Raw genomic sequence first — 16,457 nt, forward strand, 5'->3', positions numbered from 1 at the left:
AATTCAGCTTTGATCACAGGAGTAAATGACACTTTACTATATATTCACATAGTTCTGTTAAAAGAGAATAATAATTCACATTTTTACTGTATTTTACATTAAATAAATGCAGCCTTGGTGAGCAGAAGAGACTCTTCAAAAGTATCATATTATGTACATCCCAAGAACTTAACTGCTATTTGTCTACTGTCTTCTCCTTTGCATTTTAACACCAGAAATGGCGTTGAAAACTCGATAAGTATTAAGGATTGATAAAACGAGAATCTTGCTTGTTACGACAGTGGTATGAGATCATTATTCTGAAATAAATATTGTAATTGACTTCCTCTAGGTGCTTCTGGCTTGCAGCAGCACCAGGCCGCTTTGGATCCAGGTGTGAACGGGCAGGTGAGAGCAAGTGAGCGATGACGTGTCAGGTGTGATCGCTGCTTGAACGCAGTCGTTTGCTCACTGTTCTCACGTCTCAGGAGAGACCGCATTAATGACATGTTTGTCATGCTCCGTTCCCAGATTAGATTACCGCGCTAATTCCTCGGCGAGACTCGCATGGCGGAGCTCGATCCCTCCATTAGCGTTATTACCGTCAGTGTTAGCAGCAATTAATTGTCAATCAATTAGAAGGAGAGATCAGAGTGAAAGCACTGACCTAACGGAAAGCAGTAACTGGAAAGTGCACTAAATAGGCAGCAACTCAAACACTTTTCTTTTTTTTTACAGTGTAAAAGCTAAATACTATCACACATCATGGACCTGGATAAAAACACATTCAATCATTTGCACACACATAGACTGTTGAATTTAGGGTCAAAGGGCAAGTCCAATCTATACATGCACCTTTGTTTGGCTCAAAGTTCAGAGTTTAAGTGGCTGTTTTTGCTTGCATTGAGAAACCTCACAAAATCGCTTCTTTTGTTCACTTACAGACAAATGCCATGATCCGGCGTGTCTGCTGAGCTTTGACCTCAGAAACAACATCAATGACGTGAAACGCTGAAGGTCTGGCCCTGATGAAGTCCAATGACGAGATGTCAAGCACCGCTGAAGGTTTCTGCTATTGACGATTCCAGGTAAATAAATGAGAAATTCAGTGAAGGTTCTGTGCGAAAGTGCATGAAGAACTTTGGTTCAGGTGGTTTAAACCTTCATAGTATTACTGATGAGGGAAAGGGTGTTTTTATACATTGTTGTTTTAGATTTAAAAGTGTGAAGAGTTAAAAAATAGCAGTTTCCAGTCAAAGTTGTGTAAGAAATTGGTAAACATTTGCGAAAATAAGTGTTCAAGAGAACAAAATCGTCACTTCCTGGGAAATTGGTGTGAAATATCAGTAATAAAACGGTAAGTTTCTGCAATCGGGCTGTTTTCCCGCCATCATGAATGAGTGTGTCTCAGAGCGTCAGATGAAACACAGTAAACGCTGTTATGTTCTCTTGCGTTCGGATGCTGATGTTTGTGAACACGCTCGTGTGTGTGAGACGCTTCTTGAGAAAATTAAACCAAATCATTCTGATCACACACTTTGATTTTCAGAAGCACCAAACCAACATTTGAGATTTGAGTCTCTCCTGAGGGAAAGCCACGTGAGTTTATTGTTGTGCATTGAGGAATTTATTCACTAAACATGTTTCCATCTTAGTTTATTTGCATGTTTTCTTATCGTATAAAAATGTAATGCACATTTTTAGAATTCATGCATCTGCTAAATGATTAAATGTAAATCTCAACAAAGTGTGCTTCGATTTGCAAGATACCAGATACCACAATGTGAACGACCTGAGCTGATCTCTACGGCTCTGTTTACACCTGGTATTAAAGGGGTAGTTCACTTTTAAAAAAAAACTTTTGCTGATAATTTACTCACCCCCATGTCATCCAAGATGTCCATGTCTTTCTTTCTTCAGTCGAAAAGAAATTAAGGTTTTTGATGAAAACATTCCAGGATTTTTTTTCCATATAATGGACTTCATTGGGAACCAAATGGTTCAAGGTCCAAATGAGAGTTTCAGTGCAAACTACAAACTGCTCAAAGGGCTTTAAACGATTCCAGAAGATGAATAAGGGTCTTATCTAGGACCCTTCGAGTCATGACTCGAAAAAAGATTTGTTCATTTTGATGAACGAGTTTGAAAAGGAGTCACAAACGCTCATCACAGAACAGAGCAAGGCGAGCATTTGTGCTTCTAAAACTTAAACTTTGTTATTTATTCTTCAAATGAGCGATTGTTTTGCTAGATAAGACCCTTATTCATTATCTGGTGTCGTTTAAAGCCTTTTGAAGCTGCACTGAAACTCTCATTTGGACCTTGAACCGTTTGGTTCCCAATGAAGTCCATTATATGGAGAAAAACCTGGAATGTTTTCATCAAAAACCTTCATTTCTTTTCGAATGAAGAAAGAAAGACGTGGACATCTTGGATGACATGGGGGTGAGTAAATTATCACCAAAACGTTTTTTTAGAAGTGAACTACTCCTTTAAGGTCCATTTTGGCCGACCGGATCACAAGTTGACAACGCTAAACACAGGGTCTAAAACGTCTCAAGCTTGTCCACTTTCAACCACTTCCAGAGAGAGGCGAAAACACATCGAATGTGTTCAAACAGCCACTAAAGACCGTCTACTGACCTCATGCGTGAACATTATGGGAAGCGTGCTAGCCTGACAGGATTTAAAGGAGAATTCTGGCACAAAATGAACCTTTGGTCTAATTACACATTGTTACCTAGTCAACCGTTCTCTGAGATTTGTTTTCATGATTGCCGAATGTAAAGAGTTTTATCTCTAAAAACAGTTTAGCCTATAACGCTAGTATAACGTTAGTATATAGGGCATAGAGTAATGACAAATAAAAATCGCTTGTTATTGCCACTAACAAGGCTCAAAATAGCCCCACACTAACAAGACAGCATAATAAGGGTCCCTACATTCAAACCGAAGCATTGAGAATTTTGTCAGTGTGCATACAGTTTAATAAGAAGATATTTTATACACACAGTCAACTTTGTGAATACAGGAAGAAGCCATCTTTGAAAAATAGTCTCTACCAGTCGATCTACGAACGCCGATCCAAGTGTGCTGAACTGTGCAGAATCTCATATGGTCCGTTGTTTCCAGAAGAAACACAAACACAAACCACTTTCTTCTCTTCAGTATGTACACGTAGCCTACTGTTCACGCTCACCTTATCACCTTATTCACATCTCACCAGCGCACTTGGATCGGCGTTCGTAGATCGACTGGTAGAGACTATTTTTCAAAGATGGCTTCTTCCTGTATTCGCGAAGTTGACTGTGTGTATAAAATATCTTCTTATTAAACTCTATGGACACTGACAAAGTTCTCAATGCTTCGGTTTGAATGTAGGGACCCTTATTATGCTGTCTTGTTAGTGTGGGGCTATTTTGAGCCTTGTTAGTGGTAATAACAAGCGATTTTTATTTGTCATTACTCTATGCCCTATATACTAACGTTATACTTGTGTTATAGGCTAAACTGTCTTTAGAGATAAAACTCTTTACATTCGGCAATCATGAAAACAAATCTCAGATAACGGTTGAGTAGGTAACAATGTGAAATTAGACCAAAGGTTCATTTTGCGCCGGAGTTCTCCTTTAAACTTTGTCGGCTGAAGACCCAAGTTTGGTTTGAAGAGGAAAACGCGTACTAAAAACACAATGCTCTCTCTCCATTCTTGATTTGTAAGACACACTCACTCAAAGCGTTCATCGTGGTTTCAACTAAAGCTGATGCTCTCTGTGTGTTTTTCCGTCGTCTCCCGTCACATTCATGTGTAAATTGCGTGAGCTTTTTTTTCAGATCTTTCAATCTAACAGAAAAAATAACACATACGTTTACTCGCCCATAGACCCTCCAAGACATCAAGACCACTCGAAGACACTCCAAGACCACTCGAAGACATCAGGACATTAGTGGTTGAAAGTGGACAAAAGAGATGGATTAAAACACCAGGTGTGAACGGGAATGCGTTATGGTCCGATCGACTAAAACAAATCTTAATATATGTGAAGTTAGTGTTTCATTTTCTTGATAAAACAATCTTTTCACACTAAATGAACGCTGCAGTCCGTCTGATATAGATATAGAGCCATTCTGCATGGATATGAGTGTGATTATTGTTCATAAATATGAGCAAGAATATGATACAGCTTTCATTCTTCCGGTCAATCATATATTCATGGGAGAAAAAATCAGTTTGAACAAGAAAAGTGATATCTTTTGTCATAGTATCCTTTCATTAGTTAAACTTGTATTTCAATTGCACTTCAATTGTACCATTTTGTTTTATTAGTTTATTCATAATTTGAACCTTTTTAAGAATAATAAAGAATTAGGGCTGGGTATTGTCACACATTTCACAATTCGATTCGATTTCGATTCACAAGCTTGCAATTCGATTCGATTTCGATTCAATATTGATTATTTTGGATATCAGTTACAATAAATGGCAAATTTTCTCAAGGAAATCAAATCTCTTAACTAATGATGCAAACTATGGGAGTCTAGTTGTAGCCTACTAGGCTTCATTATTTATATATATATACATATATATACATTTAAATGGCTAAAAACTTGCCAGATTTATTCAAATATGCATTAAATATTGAAGAACATTAAGATTATAATGCATATGTAATATGGTGTATATATTTAGCAAAATGCTCCTCTCTAGAATTATTTTTTCTAACTGATTAACGAATTTATCTGGGTTTTATGAGGTAAATATAACGATACATGACATTGATCACAAGCTGTTTAACTGACGTCTTTCCTCGGTTGAAACGCTGATTGAGCGAATCAATGTGACATGATACGGATTTCGATAAGTTGTACTCTATCTTTTAACACACTTTCAGATGCTCATTCATGTTTATTTCGCGCGGTAAATGGTATTATCAAGCCGGAAGAGAGATCAGCGCTGCTGCTTCTCTTGAACTGAGCCAGAGTGATCTCACGCCACAGTGCCAAAACGTTATTTATGTTTTTTGAATTTCTAAAGAAAATAGACGTAATTCGAAAATTGAGACTTTGTTTCATATCAATAGTAACAAAGGACAAAGATTATTGCGATTTTTTTGGATGCGCGCAGCCGCGATACAATGTCCCATTCATTCAAATGAAACAGGATGACTAATCGATTCTTGAGATTTAAGAATCGATATCGGTTCGTAAAAATGAGAATCGATTAATATCAAGAAATCGATATTTATTACCCAGCCCTAATAAAGATATTGTTTGGTAAGTAAGATCTTTGATCGTATACCTTGAAAACCAAAAAAAGTAGAGCTTGAAAAAGTCCTGGAATTTTTATTTGACAGTATCTGTACGAACCCTACCAGCAAACAAGGCCTAGACTCGTACTTGAGGAAGACCAGGGACTAGTTTTCATGAATGATGATGATAACGTCGTCCTCAGGTGTGTTTGTTCTCATCCCTGCGTTTCCTTCCAGTGGTTTTGGTCTGTCAGTAGTGTTTGGTTAACTCTGTGACATGTCAGCGTTTGATAAACAGATGGCCTGTACCGGCTCACCGTGGGGACGGCACTCAGTGACCCAGTGCAGTGTGGGTAGAGAACGGGTGTCAGCAGTCTTTCTGTGCGCCACGCTCTAATGAATAATAATCCCGTGTGTGTGTGTGTGTGTGACAGACGGCGAGGGGGAGTTTCGGGGAAGGGGAGAAACTTGAAGGCGATGCTAATTCAGTAATTCCACAAACTCCTTAGACGGATGTTTTTGTCGTTTCTGGACGGGCTCCAAAATCGGAGGGTGGGGGTGACGTTCGCTTTGATGAAGAGCCTCACCTTTACAGCGTGAAACGTGTGTCCGCGATGCAGAGACGCTCTCATCAATCCTCCGGTGTGTGTGTGTGTGTGTACGAGCACGCGTGAGTTGGGTCAGCACAACCTCTCTTGTCTGAATATTTGAGATTTCCTTCTGTGTTTATAAGTTTGAGATGTCCCTGTGCGGCCCAAACGCTCCACCTGTGTGTTTACATCCAGATTTATAACACCGAAACGCTGTAAAACTGCATCTAAACAAGGACGGGATGGTGTCACGGGGAGGTCAAAGCCACCGGGATCTCACTAAATGACTTTTAGTCTACAGAGACGCCCCAGTTCGCGGTCAATTCTCACTATTAACTAATTATGAGTTAATGTGCCTTAATAAACTCCTGATTAGTGCTTAAGTTTAGGTATTGTTGGATTAAGGAAAGTAGAATATGGTCACTAGGCATTAATATGTGCTTTCTAGTAATATGCATACAACTAGTTAACAGTGAGAATTGGATGTGTTTTCATTATCCATTGCAATATTTCAGAAGCAAATGACAAGTTTCTAATATTAACAATTTACAAGGTGCTTTGAAGTTATAAAATATTGATTGCAAAATGTGATTTTTAAAACTCAGTCTTGTTGAAAAATTGATCAAAAGACCGTGTCTTTTATATGTCTTAAAATATGAATATTGATCAAAATATCAAAAGACATTGTTTTTCCATGTGAATTAGAAATGTCTTGTTTTATGCATAAACACTTCATTTTGAGGAAATTATCCACAAAAAAAGAAAAATAGACTTATCTTGTGTTATTTTGTTTCTCAGATAAATGTATCTTGATTTATGCATGTTTAGATATTTGTACTGGAAAAAAAGGACAAAAATACTGAGGAAGAAAATCACTTGTTGTGTTTCACCACATGATATCCCACAGGAAATATGCTCAGATGTTGCTGTTTTATGGTAATATTTCAGAAGCTAATAATCATGAGATGAAGTAAATGTCAAATTACAAGTTTTTAATGTTAAGAATTTATGGGTTGCTTTGATTCTATTCACTGCAAAATGTGATTTTCTTAGTCTTGTTTTAAATCTTGTTAAATCAATACCCATTTACTTAAGTCTTGCTTTCTGTAAAATTGATCAAAATAATTAAGCATAAACTCATTTTGATACATTTCTCAGAGAAAGATATGGAAGCTTGTTTCCGCCATTGAATAAAAAATATAATAAAGAATTGTGACTTTTTATCTTACAATTCTGACTTTTTTTCTCACAATTCTGACTTTTTTTCTCACAATTGCGAGTTTATATCTCACAATTCTGACTTTATTTCTCAGAATTGCGTGATATAAAGTCGCAATTGCGAGTTATAAAGTCAGAATTGTGTGTTATAAAGTCAGAATTGCGAGATATAAAGTCAGAATTGCGAGATATAAAGTCAGAATTGCGTGATATAAAGTCAGAATTGTGAGATATAAAGTCGCAATTCTGAGAAAAAAAGACAGAAGTGTGACTTTTTTTCTCACAATTGCGAGTTTACATCTCGCAATTCTGACTTTATAACACATAATTGCGAGTTTATATGTCGAAATTCTGACATCTTTTCTCAGAATTGTGAGATATAAACTCGCAATTGCGACTTATTAGGCCAATTCTTTTTCCCCCATCAGAAGAGTTTAAATCTCACAATTCTGACTTTATATCATGCAATTCTGACTTTAAAACTCGCAATTGCGACTTTATATCACGCAATTCTGACTTTATAACTCACATTGCGACTTTATATCACGCAATTCTGACTTTATAACTCACATTGCGACTTTATATCACGCAATTCTGACTTTATGTCTCGCAATTCTGACTTTATAACTCGCAATTGCGACTTTATATCACGCAATTCTGACTTTTTATCTCGCAATTCTGACTTTATAACTCGCAATTGCGACTTTATATCTCGCAATTCTGACTTTTTATCTCGCAATTGCGACTTTATATCTCACAATTCTGACTTTATAACTCGCAATTGCGACTTTATATCACGCAATTCGGACTTTTTATCTTGCAATTGTGAGAAAAAAAGTCAGAATTGTGAGATAAAAAGTCGCAATTATTTATTTTATTTTTTTATTCAGTGGCGGAAACAAGCTTCCATAGAAAGAGACTCACGAGTACGATAACTGTAAAAAAATGCTGTTTTAATCATTCTAATTCTATAAGAATAGCAGAGTTCACACCACAACTATAACGATAACGACAAAGAAAAACAATATCGCTGGAATCACCTCCAGAATAATTTTTTCCCAGCTGATGATCAATAAAAACATTGACTGCCAATCAGAAATCCATCAGCTTTAACGAGCTTGAGCATTTAAAGAGACAGGCGTCAAAAGTGCGCCGCGAGGTTATAATAAGCAGAATGATATCATGCTTTGGTGTGAAAAATGTGTGTTAGGTGCACAGAACATGCAGGATGTTGGAAAATAACAATGTCTCTTTTCTGTTATCCAAATGCTTTTTAATATTCACTTTAACTTCAATGCAAGTAAACAAGTGCACACTCTCAGAAAAAAGGTACAAAAGCCGTCACTGTGGATGTACCTTTTCAAAGGGGAAAACTTTTGTCCATTTTAGGTGCTAATATGTACATTTTAGGTGCTAATATGTACATTTTAGGTGCTAATATGTACATTTAGGTGCTAATATGTACATTTTAGGTGCTATTATGTACATTTTAGGTGCTAATATGGACATTTAGGTGCTAATATGTACATTTTAGGTGCTATTATGTACATTTTAGGTGCTAATATGTACATTTAGGTGCTAATATGTACATTTTAGGTGCTAATATGGACATTTGGTGCTAATATGTACATTTTAGGTGCTATTATGTACATTTTCGGTGCTAATATGTACATTTTAGGTGCTAATATGTACCATTTAGGGTACTTTTAAAAAAAGGTACAGCCCCAGTGACAGCTTTTGTACCTTTTTTTTCTGAGAGTGCACTGTAATTTGTTGCGCAGTGACGTGTGTGTTCAAGTAAGCCAGAAATGAGCAGATTCTGCAAAATACGCTGTTTTAATATATCATGATCTCACAAGTTGTGTATTTGCGCTAAATCCGTGCAGATTTGGCTTACACAAACTTCCCCAGCAAAGTGAGTAAACCTAGAAACACTGGCTTGTGATTTGACAGCGTTTCCCGCCAAAGTAAATTTTTACCCACATTTGTCATGTCGAGGGTGTTAATCTCAATCCCTGAATGCTGTGCTCCTGTTTGTCATTGTGAAAGAAATGTCTCAAGACCTCTTTTCGCTCGTCCTAATGCCTGTTAGGTGTCCGTGGATTTGCCTGTATTTGGTGTTGAAAATGGAAATGGAAATCTTTAGACATGGAAAATTGATTTTACAATTGATTCAATGAACAGGGACGTGCACAGATATTTTGAGGGGCAGGGGCTCAAGTTAAAAAAAGGGCACTTCTCATAATTGTTTTTTTTTTTACATTAAAAAATGTATCAAAAAAGTTAATTCATTTTATCTTCCTTAAACTCATGCAATTGTTTTTATTTTTCAAAAGATGTCTACAAAATAATTGGTCCCACTTTATATTAAGTGGCTTTAAGTACTATGTACTTACATTGAAATTAATAATTCGATACAATGGACTTATTGTGTACATACATGCTTTTTCATTGTACTTATATTTTGAAATTACCTGCATGTAATTACAGCTGTAATTAGTAAATGTAATTACGTTTGTAATTACACAGTTGACCCTTCCCTTACACCTTAACCCACCCTTAAACCGACCCATACAACCACACCTGACCCTAACCTTACCTGTATCACACCTCAATAGCAGCAAAAGTGTTTTACAATACAACCCTAACAAAATAAGTACATTGTACTTATTTTTCGATGTAAGTACATACTTAAAGCCATTTAATATAAAGTGGGACCAAATAATCAGTTCACACAGAAACCATGGTCACCTTAGTATTCATGGGTTTATAGAGCAGCAAAGAAAACCATGCCTCAATGTGCGTTTTCTATGCTAGTTTAAATCAAGTATATATTTGATACATCTGATGATGACTTGGACTTAGTTTCGCATTTGAGGGAGGGCTGTATCATCATCATCATCATCATCATCATCAAATGAAACCTTCGCAATCCACATTTAGATTGAGTTTGTTTAAAACGTAGGCTACTATCTGTTTGCATCTGTATATTTCGTCTAAATTCACCAATTTAGATTTCTAAATTTCAGGAAGGTTAAAGTCATTAACCTTAATAATAAGAATTTTAGGCCATAAAAACGTCCGGATTTTCCATACAAGGTCATAAATTACAGTTAGCCACGTCTTAAATTGATATGCTCATTCATTCATTACCAGACATTTAGATACACTATTCAATAAATATATTTGATTGTGCACAAACAGGAATATATTACTTAAAAAAAAAAAGCACCCCAGAAAAAAGGGGACTTTCTCTCCAGGAATAAAAAGGGCAGGTGCTCAAGCCCCCTTTGATGTCTTATGTCTCAAAAATGGAACAGGATTTTGTTCACAAAAGTGACGGCACTAGTTTCTGCCACAGCAAATATTTAAAAATGCAACTGTTTATTTCAGAATTGTGAGAAATGAAAATGTTTATCTTAGAGGAAAATAGACTGAATTTTGAGAAGTCACAATTACTTTTTATTTTCTCCTGGTTGGAAACATCAAGCTTCCAAAATATAACATACGATCGATGACATCTGAGACTGGTCTATTCAGTTACACAAAGTTCATTAAAATATATTAAAACAGATTGTTGTGCAGAATCTGGTCAAATCTGACTTACACGAACACACACGTCAACCTACGTTGAGGCAGGGCAGTTTGACCAAAGATTTATATTACGTTTTTTTAAATTTTTTTTTTTTTTTAATTAAGCCGGTTTTCTGGTTTATGATGTTTTTTTCCCCCATGCATAATCAGGTGTTCAAAGCATTTTCTACTGGTTGATAGAGGAATTACTGCAATGAATTGACTTAGGATGGTCTTTTTTTGATTGTCATTAGTTTATAGTGTAGTAGAATAGAATAGCGCCCAGTATAACCTAAAATTGTTATTTCTTAAAATTCTATTAACATTCTTATAACCAAGCAAGAATGTTAATGTGTCTAAAAAAACTGGACGTTTTGAATGTTCCTAGAACATTTAGAAACAACGTTTTTATAACTTAGTGATAATGTTATAAAAAACGTTCTTATCCACAAGTTTCCGAGGGGCGCTCCTGTAAAAAATAAAGTGGGTGAAACTTCCGGTGAGGCGGCGGAAGTAGCATTCCAATGGTATTTTGTGTGTTAGTTAGCGAAGAGGCTAGCTGTTTTTCGTAGAATTATTTTACTATTTAAAGACGCAAATCTTTATGAGAGATGACGTTACGGAGCTCAGGGACAACATGTGCTGTTCGCGGTTGTATGTATAACCGGGCTAAACTAATTCAGTGGCTTAAACATGATTGTTCTGAACATAAGCTGAAAACGAAATCAGACTGTAACGTTAGTTTCCATCACCTCCCAAAAGACGACGAATCTTCCTGTGTACATTTGTTTAAATTCTTAATGTTCTATAAACTCTATCAGTATGTGATTGGCTGTTCGCTACTGATGTTACACCTAAATTTAGGATCTAAGCCTGTTGACAGAATACCAAATGAGCCAGTTAATGTATTCAAGAAGCACATTCATTTATAATTTTGAATAAACTCCAAAGCACATCAATGACTAAGTGTGTATTTTTTATTTTAATTGTTTGTCAGCTCGCACAACTGTCTGTCACCATTCCTCGATGAGTATTGATTATTAATAATATTATTATAATACTCCCAATCAACTACTGCGGAGGGTAAAGGTACTGTTATTTCACCCTTTTGAATTTCGTTGAGGTTGTGTTCCCACATCGTTAGCTAGTTTGGATCGCTATAACTTGAATGACTGTCAACTGTTGAATGAACGAGTGTGAAGTATGTCAAGTCGCGCTATGTTTACTTCAAACCAGAAGTCGCGCCCATTTTTGACGCAAGGCCTCATGGGGCGTAGGAAACTTGTGGATAACATAAAATTGTTATCTCGGGAAGAGGAGAGATTTGCGATTGCACTGAACACGTTTTAAGTGCAGGATTCAGGAGCGAGCCCAGAGAAAATAGACCTATTCTCAATGTATCTGAGAGCGCTTGCGCGATATTCCACTCGCGAGCAGCGCTCGTGCATTAGGCCTATATTAATTTACTTTGGCGCTACAATAGTGCGCTCTCGACATTTGACAGCAAAATAACTCCATAGTCCTGCAGCATCCACCTTCCCTGTAACGTAACACCACCAGAACACTGCTGTTTGGTTTACCCTCGAAGTGTAATTAAATACATCGGTATGGCGGTATATTCAAAATTAACAATATACAGAAAAATATATTAAAGAATAATATATATAAAATAGAAAAATATACACTGGTTTTCGGTATGAACCGGTATACCGCCCAGCACTACGTCCACCTAAAATACATTTTTGGTGAAAAGGATGAAAGAGAAAGGGAGGAGATGCTGGATGACGGGGGTTTTGTTTAAATAAGAAATTAATGTATGAAATTCAAATTTTATAAAAAATAAATTGGCCAGTGAGTGAAAACTTTATTTCAAACCCTGATTTTATGGATGCATTACAGCAGCATGAAGACCACAGGGAAGTTCATCAGATGATGCTCTTTTAAAGCTCAGGTCACTTAATTGACAGGTATTTACTTTGTCTCTAACATTTCTCTTATAATTCCTTAAAACAGGCTTCAATGAGTCAGTGTATATACTGGATCGTCATCCAGTAATAATCACTTTAAAGTTGATCATTTCTGAGACTTTGAAATGTGAGCACGGTTTGAGAAACTTACTTTTGAAACTCTAGTGGAGTTCCCTAATTCATCGATATATATATATATATATATATATATATATATATATATATATATAAGAAAGATACTAAAGATGTGCTTTTTCTTTCCTGTTCATACATTTCTTCCTGTGCTTTAAATGCGAGTCTAGTCGAAGTGAGAAATGTGTGCTGGATCAAACTATTGTAATTTGCATAGTTGTCACACTCCGACTAGAGCGTTGCACTCTGGGTAAAATGTAACACATTTGACTTGTCAAAACGCGCACCGCTGCGATTATCAGGAAACCAGCTTCAATGACACACGTTTGGATGTGTGATATCACCCCCTCTTCTCTTATTTAATTCTCTTTCTCCCCCGTGCGCTTCTCGCCGATAACGATCGGAAAGGGTTTGCGTGTGTCTGACATGTTCGGAGGATTGAGTTATTAGCTTATCGTGTGTATTAATGCCGCCTGAACGGTTCGAAGGCTCACCGAGACGTGTTGTTTGTCTGTAAGGCTTCATCTGTCGTGTTTTTACTGCTGTTTGTGTATTTCACACATCTCTCATGCACAAGAAAATAAATTGGACTTAGTTTTCGTGGATTAAGGCACATTAAAAAAGCAGAGTCGGAATAAATGGGTGAACTGTTCCTTTAAGAGAGCGGATTTGGTTTTAACTTTGGTAGAACGTTTCGTTTTTAATATTAGTTAAACACACTGTAAAAAATGATATGATCAATAAGTTATGACAACATATGTTTTTACATTGCTTTAACTCATCAAAATAAGTTAAGCAATTTTCAGCTTTTTTATGTTAAACAAGATTCGACTCAGTCAGTTTAATGTAATTTAATTTGAAATGACTTAAACATTTCAAACATTTAAAAAAGTTGATGGTTAATAAAAATCATAATTTCACAGTATTAACGTGAACTAGTTAATGTGGGTAAAACTTCAGTTTGAGGACTAATTATTACCACGTATATTAGGATATTGTCTGTTTATTAGCATTTCTAAAGTAATAATCCCTCATTCTGCAAGATCACATTCCTCAATCCTATTATACCTAAACTGAACAATAGCCAAACTAACTATCAATAAGCACTAATTAGGAGTTTAATGAGGCAAAAGTTGTACTTAATACTGAATATTTGTTCCCCAAACTAAAGAGTGAGGATTAATGTTAATTTCTTTTTCCCAATATGTTAATGCACTTTAAAACAATGAACGATTGTTTTTTGACTAACATTAACAAATAAATGCTGTAGAAATGCATCACTCATGGTTATTTCATGTTAAGCATTGCATTATCTAATGAAGTTAACACGTAATTTTATGTGTAGTAAAAAAAAAAAAACAAAAAAAACACGGTGCATCTTTAAAATGTCCCTGACAATGTGAAAGCTGGGCTTTTATGTGTGTGGATGCACTTTAATTTGTGAGATATAATATCCATGTGTATGTGAAGCGAACTGAAACGGTTTGATCCTAACAGAAAACACAGCTCGTCTCGTCCTCATGCTGCAATCCATGTGCAACTCTCAGATGAATGTAGAGGTCAGAGAGTTTGTGCTGCGTTTGATGGGACACATCGATCATGCGCTTAAATAGGTCTGGATGGGTACCCTGTGATTTCTCTTGTAGGAGGATAGTGGTGCGTTGCTATCAAAGAGAATATTACAGTCTCAAGTTTGTTCATGTCGGCATGTTGCAATAACTCTAACTGTGATCATATTCAGTGAGCATTGATTGAGCCGTTTTTCTTTGCGTTACAATTCATCCCCTTGTTGTACATGATGTGTGGAAATGGGAAAATTAGATGCATTTCTCAATTTTAATCTGATTGTAAGTTAATATGATGTGGTTTATTAAAGCAATAAGCCATATGTTACAGTGATTTTACCATGGTGAATATGTTTACCATGCTTGTTTTTATGCATACAGGTGAAATTGAAAACATTTTAATATTGAACAACCTTAGCATAATATTCTAATTTTGAATATGGGGTTTTCATAAGCTATAAGCCATAATCATCACAATTATAACAAACAAAGGCTTGAAATATCTCACTTTGCATGTAATGAGTCTATATAATATAATAGTTTCACCTTTTAAGGTGAATTACTGAAATAAATGAACTTTTATAATAATAATAATAATAATTCGTTACATTTATATAGCGCTTTTCTGGACACTCAAAGCGCTTCACATAGAAGGGGGGATCTCCTCAACCACCACCAATGTGCAGCATCCACCTGGATGATGCGACAGCAGCCATATTGCGCCAGAACGCTCACCACACACCAGCTTACTGGTGGAGAGGAGACAGTGATGAAGCCAATTGGTGTATATGAGGATGATTAGGAGGCCATGATAGACAGAGGCTACTGGGCAAATTTGGCCAGGATGCCGGGGTTACACCCCTGCTCTTACGAAAGACATCCTGGGATTTTTTATGACCACAGAGAGTCAGGACCTTTTGCACAACATTCATTTTTTTCACATTTTTTAGTTTCTCCTGTAATGTGAAGTTGCGCCAAACACAAGTCCCAAACAGGGGGTGATATCTTTGCGGTGCGTAGATCCAAAAGAGCTCAAAAATCTTAAGAAACTTCCAAAAAGACAAAAAGCTCTCAGGATTTTATTGTCCAGATGCCACAAAGTGGAAGGTGTTCAACCCTTCATCTGTGCCATATACACCTGTGGTAATTTACACACTTTTTTTACCGTAATCAATGTAATATACTGGAATCTGACTTTATCCCACAGAAAAATATTTACCTAAACCTAATTATACATGCATACCACATCATCATCATCTATTCAAAACTTCTATTCTATTGTAAAAATCTGACCATAACTATTCTTATTCCCATAATTAAATATCACAAAAAATACTATTATAACAATACCTACACGTCACGTGATTTAAATTTACGACATTTAAATGCATAGTAAAACACTATAATCAACCAACATTTATAGATAAAACCATTTAGAGTTAATTCCTCATTCATGCCAAAGGAAATGGACATTTTATGTCAAAAAAACATGTACAATCAGTGTTGCCAACTTACCGCCTCTTATTTTTAGCTACATGTTTTCAAAAAAGCGACTAGCGACAGTTTTAGCGACGTTTTGGACAAACCCAAGCGGCAACATTCTAATATGAAAGAGGAAGCCTACCTGGAAGTGCGATAAACTGCAATACATCTCAAATCCACTAGAGGCCGGTCCCAAAAGGGAGCAAATATCTATAGACGTCATGTTTTAATGTCCGTTTTCACAGCATAAATTCATATGTTTACAGTTTGGTCCCATGGACTTTTATTGTAATCTTCAATATGTTGCGCGTGCCTGACAACTGTGAGGGGGGTGAATTTTTTTCTAACTCGTTAGTTTAGATCATATTTAGATATAAAACGTATGACAAATAAGGGCGGTTAACTTTGATTGACAGCTGATATTGGGCTGCGCCGAGTGAATTTGACGTCTCGGCCATGATCTGACACAACACATCATACCACCTCTGTACTTTTGTATTTTGTATTTTCCAAGATTTTCCAGTATGGCGCCGCCCATACCCCCCATAAACAGCCTCAAACCCGTTCTTCAGAGAGTCTATGGGTGACGTCACAGACGCTTTGTCCATATTTTTTACAGTCTATGGACAATCCTCAATAACCTCCAAAATAATGTTGGCAGTACTGTCCTGCGAGCGCAAGGTCTTGCTTCCTTTGTCGTCA

The 16,457-nt window shown here is 36.3% G+C and overlaps 1 protein-coding gene across 1 annotated transcript in view; it reads left to right on the forward strand.

The window, feature by feature from the left end:
• Positions 1-923: 923 nt before the first annotated feature.
• Positions 924-16,457, forward strand: part of tcf4 (transcription factor 4) — a 264,598-nt gene continuing 249,064 nt past the window's right edge. Inside the window, exon 1 of the mRNA XM_089123905.1 lies at positions 924-1,067. The gene's annotated coding sequence lies outside the window, so the exon portion shown is untranslated. The remainder of the gene's footprint in view (positions 1,068-16,457) is intronic.

The sequence above is a fragment of the Pimephales promelas genome, chromosome 19 (assembly GCF_988280905.1).
Source record: "Pimephales promelas chromosome 19, fPimPro1.hap1.1, whole genome shotgun sequence".
Classification (NCBI taxonomy): domain Eukaryota; kingdom Metazoa; phylum Chordata; class Actinopteri; order Cypriniformes; family Leuciscidae; genus Pimephales; species Pimephales promelas.